The sequence below is a fragment of the Thermobia domestica genome, chromosome 8 (genome assembly GCF_964235325.1).
Source record: "Thermobia domestica chromosome 8, izTheDome1.hap1.1, whole genome shotgun sequence".
In the NCBI taxonomy this organism is placed as follows: Eukaryota; Metazoa; Arthropoda; class Insecta; order Zygentoma; family Lepismatidae; genus Thermobia; species Thermobia domestica.
In genome coordinates this window covers 104794025-104807377 of record NC_137461.1, presented here as the reverse complement: position 1 = coordinate 104807377, position 13353 = coordinate 104794025, and the positions used below count along the sequence as shown (strand labels likewise).

At 36.0% G+C, this 13353-nt stretch overlaps 1 protein-coding gene across 2 annotated transcripts in view; it reads right to left on the bottom strand.

Moving 5' to 3' along the window:
- Positions 1-13353, bottom strand: part of LOC145693108 (acid sphingomyelinase-like phosphodiesterase 3b) — a 670115-nt gene that overhangs the window by 309515 nt on the left and 347247 nt on the right. The window lies entirely within an intron of this gene.

Sequence of the window (13353 nt, the reverse complement as noted above, 5' to 3'; positions counted from 1 at the left end):
CATCTAGGTATAAAATGTATGCAGGGTCGCACCCCCCGGGTCCGGATCCACCCCCCAAAACTTCGTAATATTACTAACATATATACATTTTCTTAACATAACTAGATTTCTTTAGCAGAGAAATGACTGATATAACCTAAAGATTTGATTTTATATCTTCTTTTACTTCTAAAGATAATCTAGTTTTATCAGATTTTCTGAGAATACGAGTGGTAGTAATTAAAAATTATTTTATCGTCTTCTCGGGTGCAGAATAACACAAATTTAATAGGATAAAGACGTATAGGACCCTCCCAGAAAACCTTTGGACTCCTTCCAACAAAAAAATCTAGGTGTGCACTTGAATGCATGTTGACATTATGCAATCCTTATGCAGAATATGTTTTACTTTGGTTTATCAAATGCATCTTACACTAGTCCTGTAAAAAGAGGTTATATAAAAATATGTAAGTAGTCGATTGCAATGTAAGTAATTATAGTAATGTTTACCATTGTTAAATTACATGTAGAATTGTTAGCATTGCTTAGAAATGAAAAAAGTGCTATGTATAATGAGATACTTAAGTGTACGAATATATTTGCTTTCTCTCTTTGACACAATTAGCTATGTACAGGGTGTGCAAAAAGTAGGTATGCAGTCCCGTGCTGATCAGCTCACTGTATTTCATATCATTTCTTATTTTTTATCAAACAGGTAGACCTAGCTTCTTTATTACTCTTCTTAATGTCTTTTTACTTATACCTTAAGTCCGGAATAGCCGAATCAAATAAACCCGTGAGCTAGAATGCTGTACTTGATCAATGCAGGGGTTTACTTTTGGGCCATCCTGCATATAACACTGTAAAAGAGGAATTATGGATTTTGTAATTAAAGTTGAATTTATTTTTTCAGGCACTTGCTTGGTCAAGAGAACATAAGAGATGTATGAGTGACTCGGGCGGACATAATGGTAAACATCACTTCCTGTCAAATTGAGTTATTACATGGAAGGTGTTGACATCGAACCACAGAATAGTATGTACATAATTTAATTTTGAAAATGTACCTGCAGATGACAGGAGAAGCTTGTTTTATGTGTCATTGGACTGAATTCATTGGAAATGTTGAATCTTTTTTTTTTTTTCAATCAACTCGAAAGTTTGGAAATGAAACATATCATGTTGTCCACCGGAAACTCACATGGGCTAGGATAGAAGCAGAGATGAGCGCTCTATTACTAAGCCACCATACCCCCGATGTGATAGTGTTCAGTTAAGGCACATACTTCCTCCACTACTATGTCACCATACCCCCGTATGATAGTGTACAGTTAATCCTTTTAGGATTTCCACTTTTTGAGGTAAATTGTAGATTTTCATTCAAACAGCTACTGCTTCCTTACTATTTATCGTAGGATCATGGCTCATACCTCTTTTTTTTTATTCAGGATAGAGCATGCTTTCCAACGATACTACTCGCTTGTCTGTATTATACACCAGAAACGGGAAAATTGAAAAAAACGGGAGATTTTTCGAAAAAAATTCGAAATTTTTACGCCCCAATGGCCCGGGCCTGGGTTCATGTAGGGATCTGATTTTTTTAAAAGAATACAGTAGAGCGTCGATTATCCGAACGTCGGTCAACCGAACGACCGCTTAACCGAACTGTGTACTCGCTCGCACCTCTTACTCTCCCACCCTACCGTCCATCATCCCCTTCACTCCCGAACCAAGTTTCCCACAGTAGTCGCCGCACTGAGCCACCGTTGGCGGAACATTGCTTCTAATGGGGTCTTCATAAGGCGCTGCTGACCGGCCAAGCCGACAGTCGCTGTGTTTCAACAATCAGCACACTTCTGTCGGTTTGGCACTGGCTGTAGAAGTACAGTACAGTACAGTACAGTACAGTACAGTACAGTACAGTACAGTTCGATTATCCGAACAAACCAGTTTTCCGAACACCCATGTCCCCCAATTACTTCGGATATTCGACGCTCTACTGTACGTTGTAGAACGAAATACTTTGGATAGATTATTAATTACCTGTACCTTGGGCAGAAAGTGCTCATACATGTGCACTATACTTAATAGAATGTTAATTTAATAATAACAAAAGAAGAATGTTTTTAATATCTGTAAGAGATATTGAGAGTGTTATGTAATTAGTTGCTAGGTAATTGTTTATGGATACCTAATCATCTTGTATGTGTGCATGACAATTTGAATGAAAATACATAAAAGTGTATCAACTAATAAACCATTTGATACCGTTCATCGACTTTATAATTTTGATAGAAAAGGTGAGAATAATAATATGTATAATTATTAAAGATATTTTTACATGCAAACAATTGCTACCACTCGAGATTCATACATCAACGATCGAACCAGGTTGACGACTACCCTTGGTGAGTCGTTATAAAAATTTTATAGAACGAAATACTTTGGATAGATTATTAATTACCTGTACCTTGGGCAGAAAGTGCTCATACATGTGCACTATACTTAATAGAATGTTAATTTAATAATAACAAAAGAAGAATGTTTTTAATATCTGTAAGAGATATTGAGAGTGTTATGTAATTAGTTGCTAGGTAATTGTTTATGGATACCTAATCATCTTGTATGTGTGCATGACAATTTGAATGAAAATACATAAAAGTGTATCAACTAATAAACCATTTGATACCGTTCATCGACTTTATAATTTTGATAGAAAAGGTGAGAATAATAATATGTATAATTATTAAAGATATTTTTACATGCAAACAATTGCTACCACTCGAGATTCATACATCAACGATCGAACCAGGTTGACGACTACCCTTGGTGAGTCGTTATAAAAATTTTGGTGCCTTCACACCGGGATCGAACCAGGGACCTTGCTGTAAATTCATATCCCGAAGCAAAGTAAGGGTGAATTTACTTTTGTAATAAAGTTAATGAATACAAATTTCACCAGACTAAGAAGTGGTAGAATAATTATAAGAAAAATGAACGGTGAGGCAATTGAGAAAGAATCCAATAATAGTGACGACGGTGAACACAGTGTAGCACCAGGAATGACATCAGAAGACCGAATCTTGCTAGCCTTACAGCGACAATTGATTCAGATGTCTACCGAATTAAAGCAGACGATAGAGCAGAAGTCCGAAGAATCCAACAAGCAATGCGAAGAATTGAAGCAGACGATAGAACAGAAGATAGAACAGAAGTTCGAAGAATCCAATAAGCAATACGAAGAATTGAAGCATACGATAGAGCATAAATCCGATGAATCTAACAAGCAATATGAGGAATTAAGTAGACGAATGGAACAGAAGTCAGATGAAACGAAACAGTCAATTGTCCAGGCGATGAATGACATCACCTCGCAGTTCGAGGAAAAGTTACAAAGAATATCCGAGGATTGTCAGGATAAGCACAACCACCAAATCCAAGAAATCAGTGGTGTAAAAAAGGATTTAGAAGTAATAGAATCTTCTGTTCAACAGCAAAAGATTCAGGTCATCAATAATTCTAACAACATACGTGCAAATACGCAATTGATAGCTACTCTACAGGAAGAAATTAGAACGCTACAGGTTAAGGACAACACATACCACAATAATATGGGTAGTGATCGCTTGGATTTTCCCCACTCACCAGAGATGACTTCGCCTTCACCTGTGTCTGATGATATTATTTTGGAAGAAATTCATCCGAAGAGGACAGATGGGCGGAAAAGGGATGGTGCAACGACACATCACGTCATGGATAGGAATTGTCAGCCAATAAGTACACGGAATGATAAAAGGAAGGTAAAGTTAAGTGTTAAGATGAGTGAAATACGGGCTATGAGTAAATTCAGTGGTAAATGTAATGAGAACGCTACTTCTTTCCTGGAAAAATTTAAGGACGAATGCAATATAATGTGTATAGATAGATCACAATATATGAAATTAATCCCTCATGTATTACTCCCACCATGTTCTTTATGGTTTAAAGCCGTACGTGATCACATCAATACTTATGAGGAATTCGAAGCAGCGCTAATTGCGAATTATGAAAATGACTTTTTGCTTGCAAATCGAGATGCCACCATTAGAAATCAACATTTCAATCCTCGTTTGCACAAATCTGTTGTTGAGTTTGTTGTAAATACATACAACGAATTAAAAGTCGTTAATCCCTTGCAATCGGAATCTAGAATAATAGCATCGATTCGAAATTTGCTCCCATTTAAGTTACAACAGATCTTGTTTTCTACACAGTGTATGAGTTTCAACCATTTATTAATGCTTGTCCAATGCTATGAAACTCAATACCATGCTATGAGTCAACAAGCAGGAGTAGGTAAAAATAAGAATAATTCAGATCATTTTGTACCTGTTCGGAATCTAAATATCAGAAGTGTGAATGATACGGAACACAACCTAAGCCGAGTAAATTCTAGCAATCAAAATGAGCAAAATAGGCAAAGTTATGTAGGGAATCAGCCTAACCTAATTAATCGTGGTAATCCTGATGTCAGATCACCCAACAGAAGTAGACATAAAAACAATCGGAATATAGGGCGAAATTACAGGAATACAACAAGCTACATGGATAGACGTAATTGGAGGTTAAGAGATGGCACTTCGTATCAAAATCAGAATCACGATGAAATACATGTACAACATATTGTGGAACCTAATCATGATTGTGCAGTACAATGTACTTTATTAGAATCATATGCAAGTACGAATGTAAGCTGATTACCGTTAATGAAATTAGGTTAAACCCATATTAGTTATAGATTCTTGTGAACTTTTATCTTCAATTTTATGAGTTAATGTTGATAATGAAAACGACTCTTATGAATACTTGAAGTGCTTAGATATAGTTTTAGATAGACTGGAAAGTTAATTTCCAAATGATTTTAATTCTCTCTTGTTAATGTGAAGAATTATAATTCGATTTGTGATTGATTAAAAGCAAAGATTATTTATATTAGATTGACTTGTGTTGAAAACTTAATTGCCAAAGATTATGTTAAGTATAAGATTCATTCTATTAAGTTAATTATTCAACGACTGTCTTGAATGAGATTCTTCTATATTTTGATGCCTTATTGATCCAATGTTTATTTTAAAATATCACCCAATATAATTATTATATAATGCGCCCTGGATAATGGTAACTCATGTTTTAACTGCAATTGCTTCTTACGATTTTGACTTCGCACCCTTCAAAGATTAAATAAATGAGCGACGACATTTTAATAATAAAATATAATAATAATGTAATGAATGATAATGAAATAAATATAATTAATGTAATAAAAGATAAGTATTAATGAAGTGAAAGATTTGTTATAAATGTATATATATATGAAATGAAGATACATACGAGGTGTGATCAAAATGTGATGGGCATAAGTAATGTAAGACCATTATTGTAAACGGACCAGTGGTTCTTGAAGATAAAAGCCAAGCTTGCTTATGACTTTTAGTTGTTATGTTCGTAATATGTGTGCACAATTTCTGTCTTGTATCTTGAAAACTAAAGTCGAGAGAAATTTTTGAAAGCCTGAAGATGACACATTTTTCATATACATATATATATATATATATATATATATATATATATATATATATATATATATAGTGCGTTCCACGAATAACACTAGGGCCTGCCTCCTGAAAAAAAAGCAAGGCAGATAGAAACATGAAACCTTTTGTAACCTTCAAGGGACATAAAAGATAACATTATGCTGATATGAAGATCCCCCCATGATCTTCATAAATGATCTTCAAGGGGTAAGTGCAAAAGTTTAAATAGCAACCCACATCGTGTGGTATCTCGTTTGGAAGGTAACCACATGTAGAGACCAGTTTTGGAAACTACATGTCGCTAGCATGTTCTTATCTAACATGGCAGCCATCCGTAAACAGGGTCGAAGTATGTTCCATGTATAACACTAAGGCCAGTTTCTTGAAGAAACCAAGGCAGATAGAAGCATGAAACCTTTTATAACCTTGAAGGGACAGAAAAGAGAATATTATGCTGATAAGGAAAATCCCCCATCACGGGAGCCTAAGGGGGTTACGAAGGGCAACTACGAGTACTTCGACCGTACTTACGAATGGCCGCCATGATGGATAGAGACACGATAGCAACAAGCAGTTTCCAGAACTTTTCTCTACACGTAATTGGCTTTCAAATGAGGTACCACACGGTGGGGGATGCTATTTAAAATTTTATGGTTACCCTCCGTAACTCCCTTAGGCCCCCCTATTGGGGGGTTCTCCTTATCAGCATAATGTCGTCTTTTATATTTCTTCAAGGATACGAAAGATTTTATGTTTCTTTCTGCCTTGTGTCTTCAGGAGATGGACTTTAGTGTTATACGTGGAATGTACTTCGACCGTACTCTACGGATGGCCGCCATGTTGGATAGGGACACGCTAGTGACATGTAGTTTTCAAAATGGCTTCTACACGTGATTATCTTTCAAACGAGATACCATACGGTAGGGGTGGCTATTTAAAATTTTGTAGTTACCCTCCGTAACCCCCTTGAGCGCACGTCATGGATGGTTCTCCATATCAGCATAATATTGTCTTTTGTATCTTTTATACCTTACAAAAGGTTTCATGTCTCTATCTGCCTTGGTTTCTCCAGGAGACGGGCCTTAGTGTTATTCGTGGAACGCACTATATATATATATTTAAAAATGTATTAAAACGCCATTTCCTTTAGTATAACAATCCCTTTCCAACGGTACCATTCGCATGTCCGTATCATAGATCTGAACCTGAAAATTCAGAAAAAATCCGGAATTGTTTTGAAAAATCCCGCCAAAACACTTTTTTCCTCGGGCCCGGGCATGGGTTCACGTAGTGACCTGAAGTTTTAAAAAAATACTTGTAATGTACATAATACGTGTGCAAAATTTCAATCTTGTATCTTGAAAAGAAAGGTTGGAAAAAATTGTTGAAAGTCTGAATTTAGGCCCTACACGCATATATGTACATATAAAAATTTACTGCATCATTACTACTGGTCTACATACATGGTTCAAACGCCATTTCCTTCATAACAAGACCTTCCCAACGGTATTACTAGCATGTCCGTATCATACACCTGAACCGGAAAAATCGGGAAAACTCTAAATTTTTTTGAAAAAATCACCCTCTCGGATCACTTGTCCCCTTCGGACCTGGTCTAAAAAAATATCCAAAAATACACACAATCCGTATGCAAAGTTTTAATCTGATATCTTGGAAACTAAAGGCGTGAAAACTTTTTGAAATTTATCTTAAGAAAAAAAGTCACGCCCCTCCGCCCAAATTTGGTGCCGCTAAGTTGACCATCCGGTTCCAAAATGCATCTGAGGTGTTCTTTGGACCATCCTTGATTTGGCCAATAAAAAAAGCCGGCTGAAATACCTGTTATAGAACCTAAATAACCGGCCAAAGATAATACTACACCATGGTAAAAAAAAAAAAGAAAAAAAGGTTACCAAAAATCCTAAAAGGGTTAAAGAACATACTTGTTTCACTACTAGACCTCCATATCCTCGTGTGATAGTATAAAGTTGAAGTACATACACGCTGCACTAGTAGGGTACCACACCCCAGGGTTACCAGAGGTTCTCTTTTATCCGTACATATCTTCATTTTCCGGTCCTAAAACAGTCCGTGCGAAATTTTTTAGGAAAATGGAAAAAAATTCCTCTTTTTTGAAAACACAGGTAACTACTTCATTTTCGAGATTTGTATTTATATATATTGTACTTCCTTGTTAAAAATTAAATATATTGAAGTAAGATAAAATGTTAATAAAGTGAGAATTTTCGTGTTTCCAAAACAAGGAAAAAAAAGATTTATTTTTCACTATGATTCAAAAACCTCAATTACTAATAAGAAAGGACTTGTCGGGTTGAAAAACACCGAATATGCATTACATGCCAGCTGAAGTACACTTCTAATTTCTCTTTTAAAACTCCGAAATAATTACTGTTACGTGATCCCTTTTTTCATAAAAAAAATAGGAAGACATGGTTTGTTTGATTCCTACCGGGCTCTTTTCAGTATTTGATACTTCCGTTTTTCATTTTTAACTTGTATATTTTCCTGATTGTATGTGAGTGTGTGAATGTTTGTGACCGTACAAAAGGGTCGTGACTGGCTGTCCTTTAGTATCAGAGTGGTCGTAGGAAACGTAGATAGTATGAGTGTTGGGGTCGAGAAGAAGAGAGGGAGGGACATCCCCTTAGGGAACGGTGGATAATGAACTCCTGTAAGTGGATTTGCGGCGACCAACACCTCGTAATCTAATCCGTTTCATCAAGGGAAAGACAGAATGCACAGGAAGTTTGGATGGTGACTCCCTCTTCACGTACCACGAAGTGTCTGCAACACTGAAACAAGATACCACACGCAATTAAAAATCTCCTTCTTCCACCCCCTTCTCCCGTTCTAGTGCACTTGAACCTCATGGGAGAAAGCAACCAAGTTTCTATTCTACTCCATCTTCTTTCTGTTCACTTTCTTTGTCATTTTGTTGGTTTTCTTCCTGTAATTATGATAAACTTTCATCACAAACTTTTGACCGCGCTCATGGTCTTCGCGTATGACAGGTGTGAAGTATGATGTTAACTTAAATTCTTATGCGATTAATAATTTATTATCACTAAATATTGAAGCAGAAAATACTCGTAAATTACCACAACTACTCTATTTGACAAGACTTTTCAATATATACCCTTTTACTAATATGCACACACACAGAAAAATCAATTCTCCGGACAGTATGCAAATATACGGAAACCTCTTGCTTACTACAGAAATCAGTACGGAGCATACGTTATCTGTATGCTACATAGGCACTGCCCTTAGATGTTACATCATGCCGTTGCACGATGTCTGATATCTAACAGTCTTCCTTATATTACATACATATGTGTATCTTACTTTCGTCAGCTATACGTTATATACGTCCATTTGCATGTGAGATTCTGACCGCATGGATCACTTATACAGAAAGTATTATAAAACATGCGTTTTCAGTTATACATTTGCTGTACATTAAGTCCAAAAACTACAGGATTTGCAAATGTAACATACGATTTTACGTACGCCACATACATTTTTTTCTCAGTGCAACAGGAGTCTTTCATTTTGGGATCCTGGTGACTTCCCTAATTATTACATGGTCATAATTGACGCATTCTTGAAATCTTATGGAACACAGATTCAAACGAGTTAACAATTTGTGCAATTCCCGCTTTATCCGTAGAAGAAGAAGAGGAAGAAGAAGAAACAAGAAAGTTCTGAAATAGACAATAGAATTTGGGGGCCTTGGCAACCCTTGCAGTCACCTTATCTTAGTTTATCTTTTCTTCATACTAGAAATTGTGTGCGCGTGTTCGTATATGTGTGTTTGTGTGTTTGTGTGTCAAACGCACAGAATTTTTGTATTTCACTGAAAAGAAAAACGTAATGAATTCGTTTTATGTAGGAAATATAATTTAAAAAATGTTATGCGTAGAAAAAAATCATTGAATTTTATATTCTCCCTGCCCCCACCACCATAGTACCACGTTATATGCACATAATTTTTGCTGAACACAACATGTACAGCAACAGGAATTATGCTTCTAGAACGATTCAGTGAAAATATATCTTGTTTTATACCGAAACATCCTGAAAATAAATGTAATTGACTTAGAAAAACTAAGACTCAAAAAATAGGCCAATTTTCCCTGCCTCCTCTTCCCCCATATAAACAACAAGCACACATACAGGGTATTACCATGTATGGACTATTTCATTGCTTCACATACCCATTTTTAAAAGTGTACCTCCAAGGAGGAATGGCTCTCCCCCAAAAAAAAACTGATGCAAAAAAATAATAATACACGAATTTGGCCCTCCTCTCCTCCACCGCAGTACCTACCCACATACATAAAATGCATATCGCGGAAAGCTTCGTCCTTCAGGAACACATGAATACCAAAAGTATCTTCCTAGCTTAATTAGAGGTTAGCTATTGAAGTTTAAAACCTTGGCGCAGCAGTTGTAGAGGTCTGAACGGGCTCGGACAGAGCCCACGGGCTTAAGACTGACCCGGCCCGAGAGTTGGACTCGGACCTACAAAGCATATATCACTTCGGGCCCGGTCCGGACTCGGACCGTAAATTTTTAAATACAGAACCATATTTCTCGGGCCTTTTCGGGCCTAACTTTGTAAATATACTGTACATCAATATTTATTAAACCCTTCTTTCTGGAGAACTTTTAAAGCACAACTACATAATTAAACCTGTAATTACTGTAAATAAAAATACAATTTTGCGTTCATTATTAAGTTTCTGTAATTCGGGTTTATTTCGGGCTCATTTGATCATCGCACGAGCTCGGGCCGGGCTCGGGCCTTAATGCTAAAACATATTTAGGGCTCGGGGCGGGCCTCACATTATAAATTCACGGGCCGGGCCGGGCCCGGGCTAAAGATTCCGGCCCGTGCAGACCTCTAAGCGGTTGCGTCCATGGGCTTTTAAAGGCTAACAGGTTTGTTAAGTTCAAAATTTGATGTTCTATAACTCGGAAACCAAAGGTGAATACCAAATTTTAATTGATCGTAGACCTTAAACAAACTTCATATGCATACGAATTATCGTGATGTGGAGGCCTTTGATTCTTGAATTGAGCAGCTTCGGCGAGCATAAGCGCCACTACTGGTGAAATTGAATTATTAGGCTGAATGGGTTGAGATTGAACCATAGAACAGTATGTAGGTAGTTTTTCAAAAATGTCCTTGCAGATAGTAAGGGAAACTTGTTAGGTATGTGTCATTTACGTTGCATTGCATGGGAATGTTAAACCTTGTTTCTCAGTTTACTTGAAAGTTAGAAAATGTGACGTACCATTATGTCCCATCGAGTCACTCAATTATTGGCCATCAAATTTGTGGTTTGGATTCAAATTAGTCCAACCTCCAAATTGGATGCCAAATAACTCGAGAACCAAAGATCTGCAAACCATAATACCTCATATGCTTATTACGGTCATAAAGATGCCAAATTTGGACAAATTTATTACATAATACCTAAAGAAGAAAAGCTTTGCATAGAACAAGGATAAGAAAAAGCCATTTTTGCCAAATTAATGAAAATTTATCACAAAATACTGTATATACCTAATGATATTTAAGAAAACTATTATTATTTTATTTACAAATATTTACAATATATTTCCACAAGACCGCTCTTTGCCTTACTGTTTCTGATGTAAGTTTGCTCAGAAAACTAGGTAGGTAGCGGACTATTTCGTGTACCAGATCTATGTCTATCATAGGGCATAAGGTATTACTATATACTATGCTTACAACTGATTTTTTAAAGAAAAATGAAATGAAGGACGAAAATTAGGGCATTAGGTAAGTTTTCTTCCTTAAGTTTCTAGCGATAAAATTTTAAATATTACCTATGTCATATCCCTCAAAAGCTGCCACTGCTATGGACTTTAACAATTTGCTCCAAAAAAGTATCAGATCCATAAGATTAAAAAAAAAAAAAAAACAAAAATAAAGATCAAAATAGACAATCATATTATGAAAATAGTGCTGGAATTCAGTTACTTAGGGAGTAAAATAACAAGCTATAATGGACACAAAGAAGACAAAAATTCAAAATTGTCCGGAGGAAGAAAACATTCAAAGCAAATGAAAAGCTTGTAATGGGACCATCGACATAAGTATAATTTAAGAAAAGTTCGATGAAAACATGGAGGGAATGTGGCGTTCTATGAATGTGACTCATGGAATCGCGGAGAAGAAAAAAAAAAAACGGGGAATGGAAGCCTTGAATAAATAGTGTTGGTGGTGCTATAGAAGGATGTTCAAAATTAGATGACTGGATAATGTATCATATGAAAAAATTTTGGAAATGGTTCGAGGAGAAAAGGGAGTCTACTGAATATTATCGGAAAAAAATAGGAAAGATCATTGGGTTTATTATGAGACATGGAGAAATCATGCTATTAACTTTGGAAACACTGACAGAAGAAAAATATCTAGTGGAAGGCTGTAATTGAAGTACGGAGCAAATAACACAAGTGTAGGGACGAAAAAATACAGGGAAATAATCAGCGAAATAACACATAAACTTAGAATACCGAAGATTGAAGAGCTGCTTCAAACCAATCGAAAGATTGCCGATCCGATTCATATTAATGTTCAACTTGTTTATTTTTAGATTAAGCAAGAGTTCTTTGTGATTAAACTGGGTAAAGTAAATTTGAGGGACAATTCTCAATGTTAATACACATGATTCTTGTTAAAACGTGGTTCCTGCTTTGTTTAATACCGGAGCTGAATAACGATGATACACTCAAAATAAATTCTAGTAGACAATAACGAGGTTCATGTGAAGTTGTAATTTCGTCCGGTAGATGTCACCCACTGGACGACGTCTTCTGCCACCTAACGCTGCGAATTGTAACTTCTAGTATCTTTGTTTTAATAGAAAATATGATATGAATAACTACCGTCAAAGTTACCGTTACCAGTGGTGGATCTAGCTCGGGGCCGGGGTGACCTAGCCCCCTTGACAAAAATAATTTAAGCTATCTACCTATCATAACCTGGATTCTGGCTGCCCCCCCAGTTTTTACCTTCTAGATCCGCCACTGACCGTTATCAGTAAAGATGTTGTCAAATTGTCCCCCCATTAATGAACTCAACCAAGAAAATAGATGAAGGTATCTATTCCAAAAAACAGAATTCAAAAATTCGCTTTTGTTCGAAAGTTATGTATGTGGGGCGTAACAAACTACCTGCGTACGTACAGTATAATCTTATATTCGTAAATCCCACTGTGATTTTAATTAAAAAAAAAGAAAAACATACACACACACAGAAAATATCCCTTACCTGCTCAAATAAAACTAGAAAAACTATCATAACAAAAATATATAATATCAATCTGTAATAAAGTGAATCATTATATTTAGATGATCGTGTGTTATCTTACTACGCGTATTAGCAGCGATTGTTTTTCAAGGAATTCCGAAGAAATCAGCCATTAACAAATAATTTATGTAGGTTACTGAGATCATAACATATTTTGTAGCCTGCTACTATCCTTATCCTACATACTTAAAGAACAAGCAACTTATGCAGACCACTCAGATCTGGTACGAAGTATACCAGGCTCGATTCCAGCTCAAATGAATGTCGTAAATATCATATTGTATTTTTGGGGGGGGGATTACCTTGTTTATTCCACTGTTTTCATTGAACGAATTATTTTACCATCAGCACCATTTTCTCGTGTTTATAACACGTCTTTAAAGAAAACAGTATTTTTAAATTTTTATATACAAAAGCAACATATATACATATATC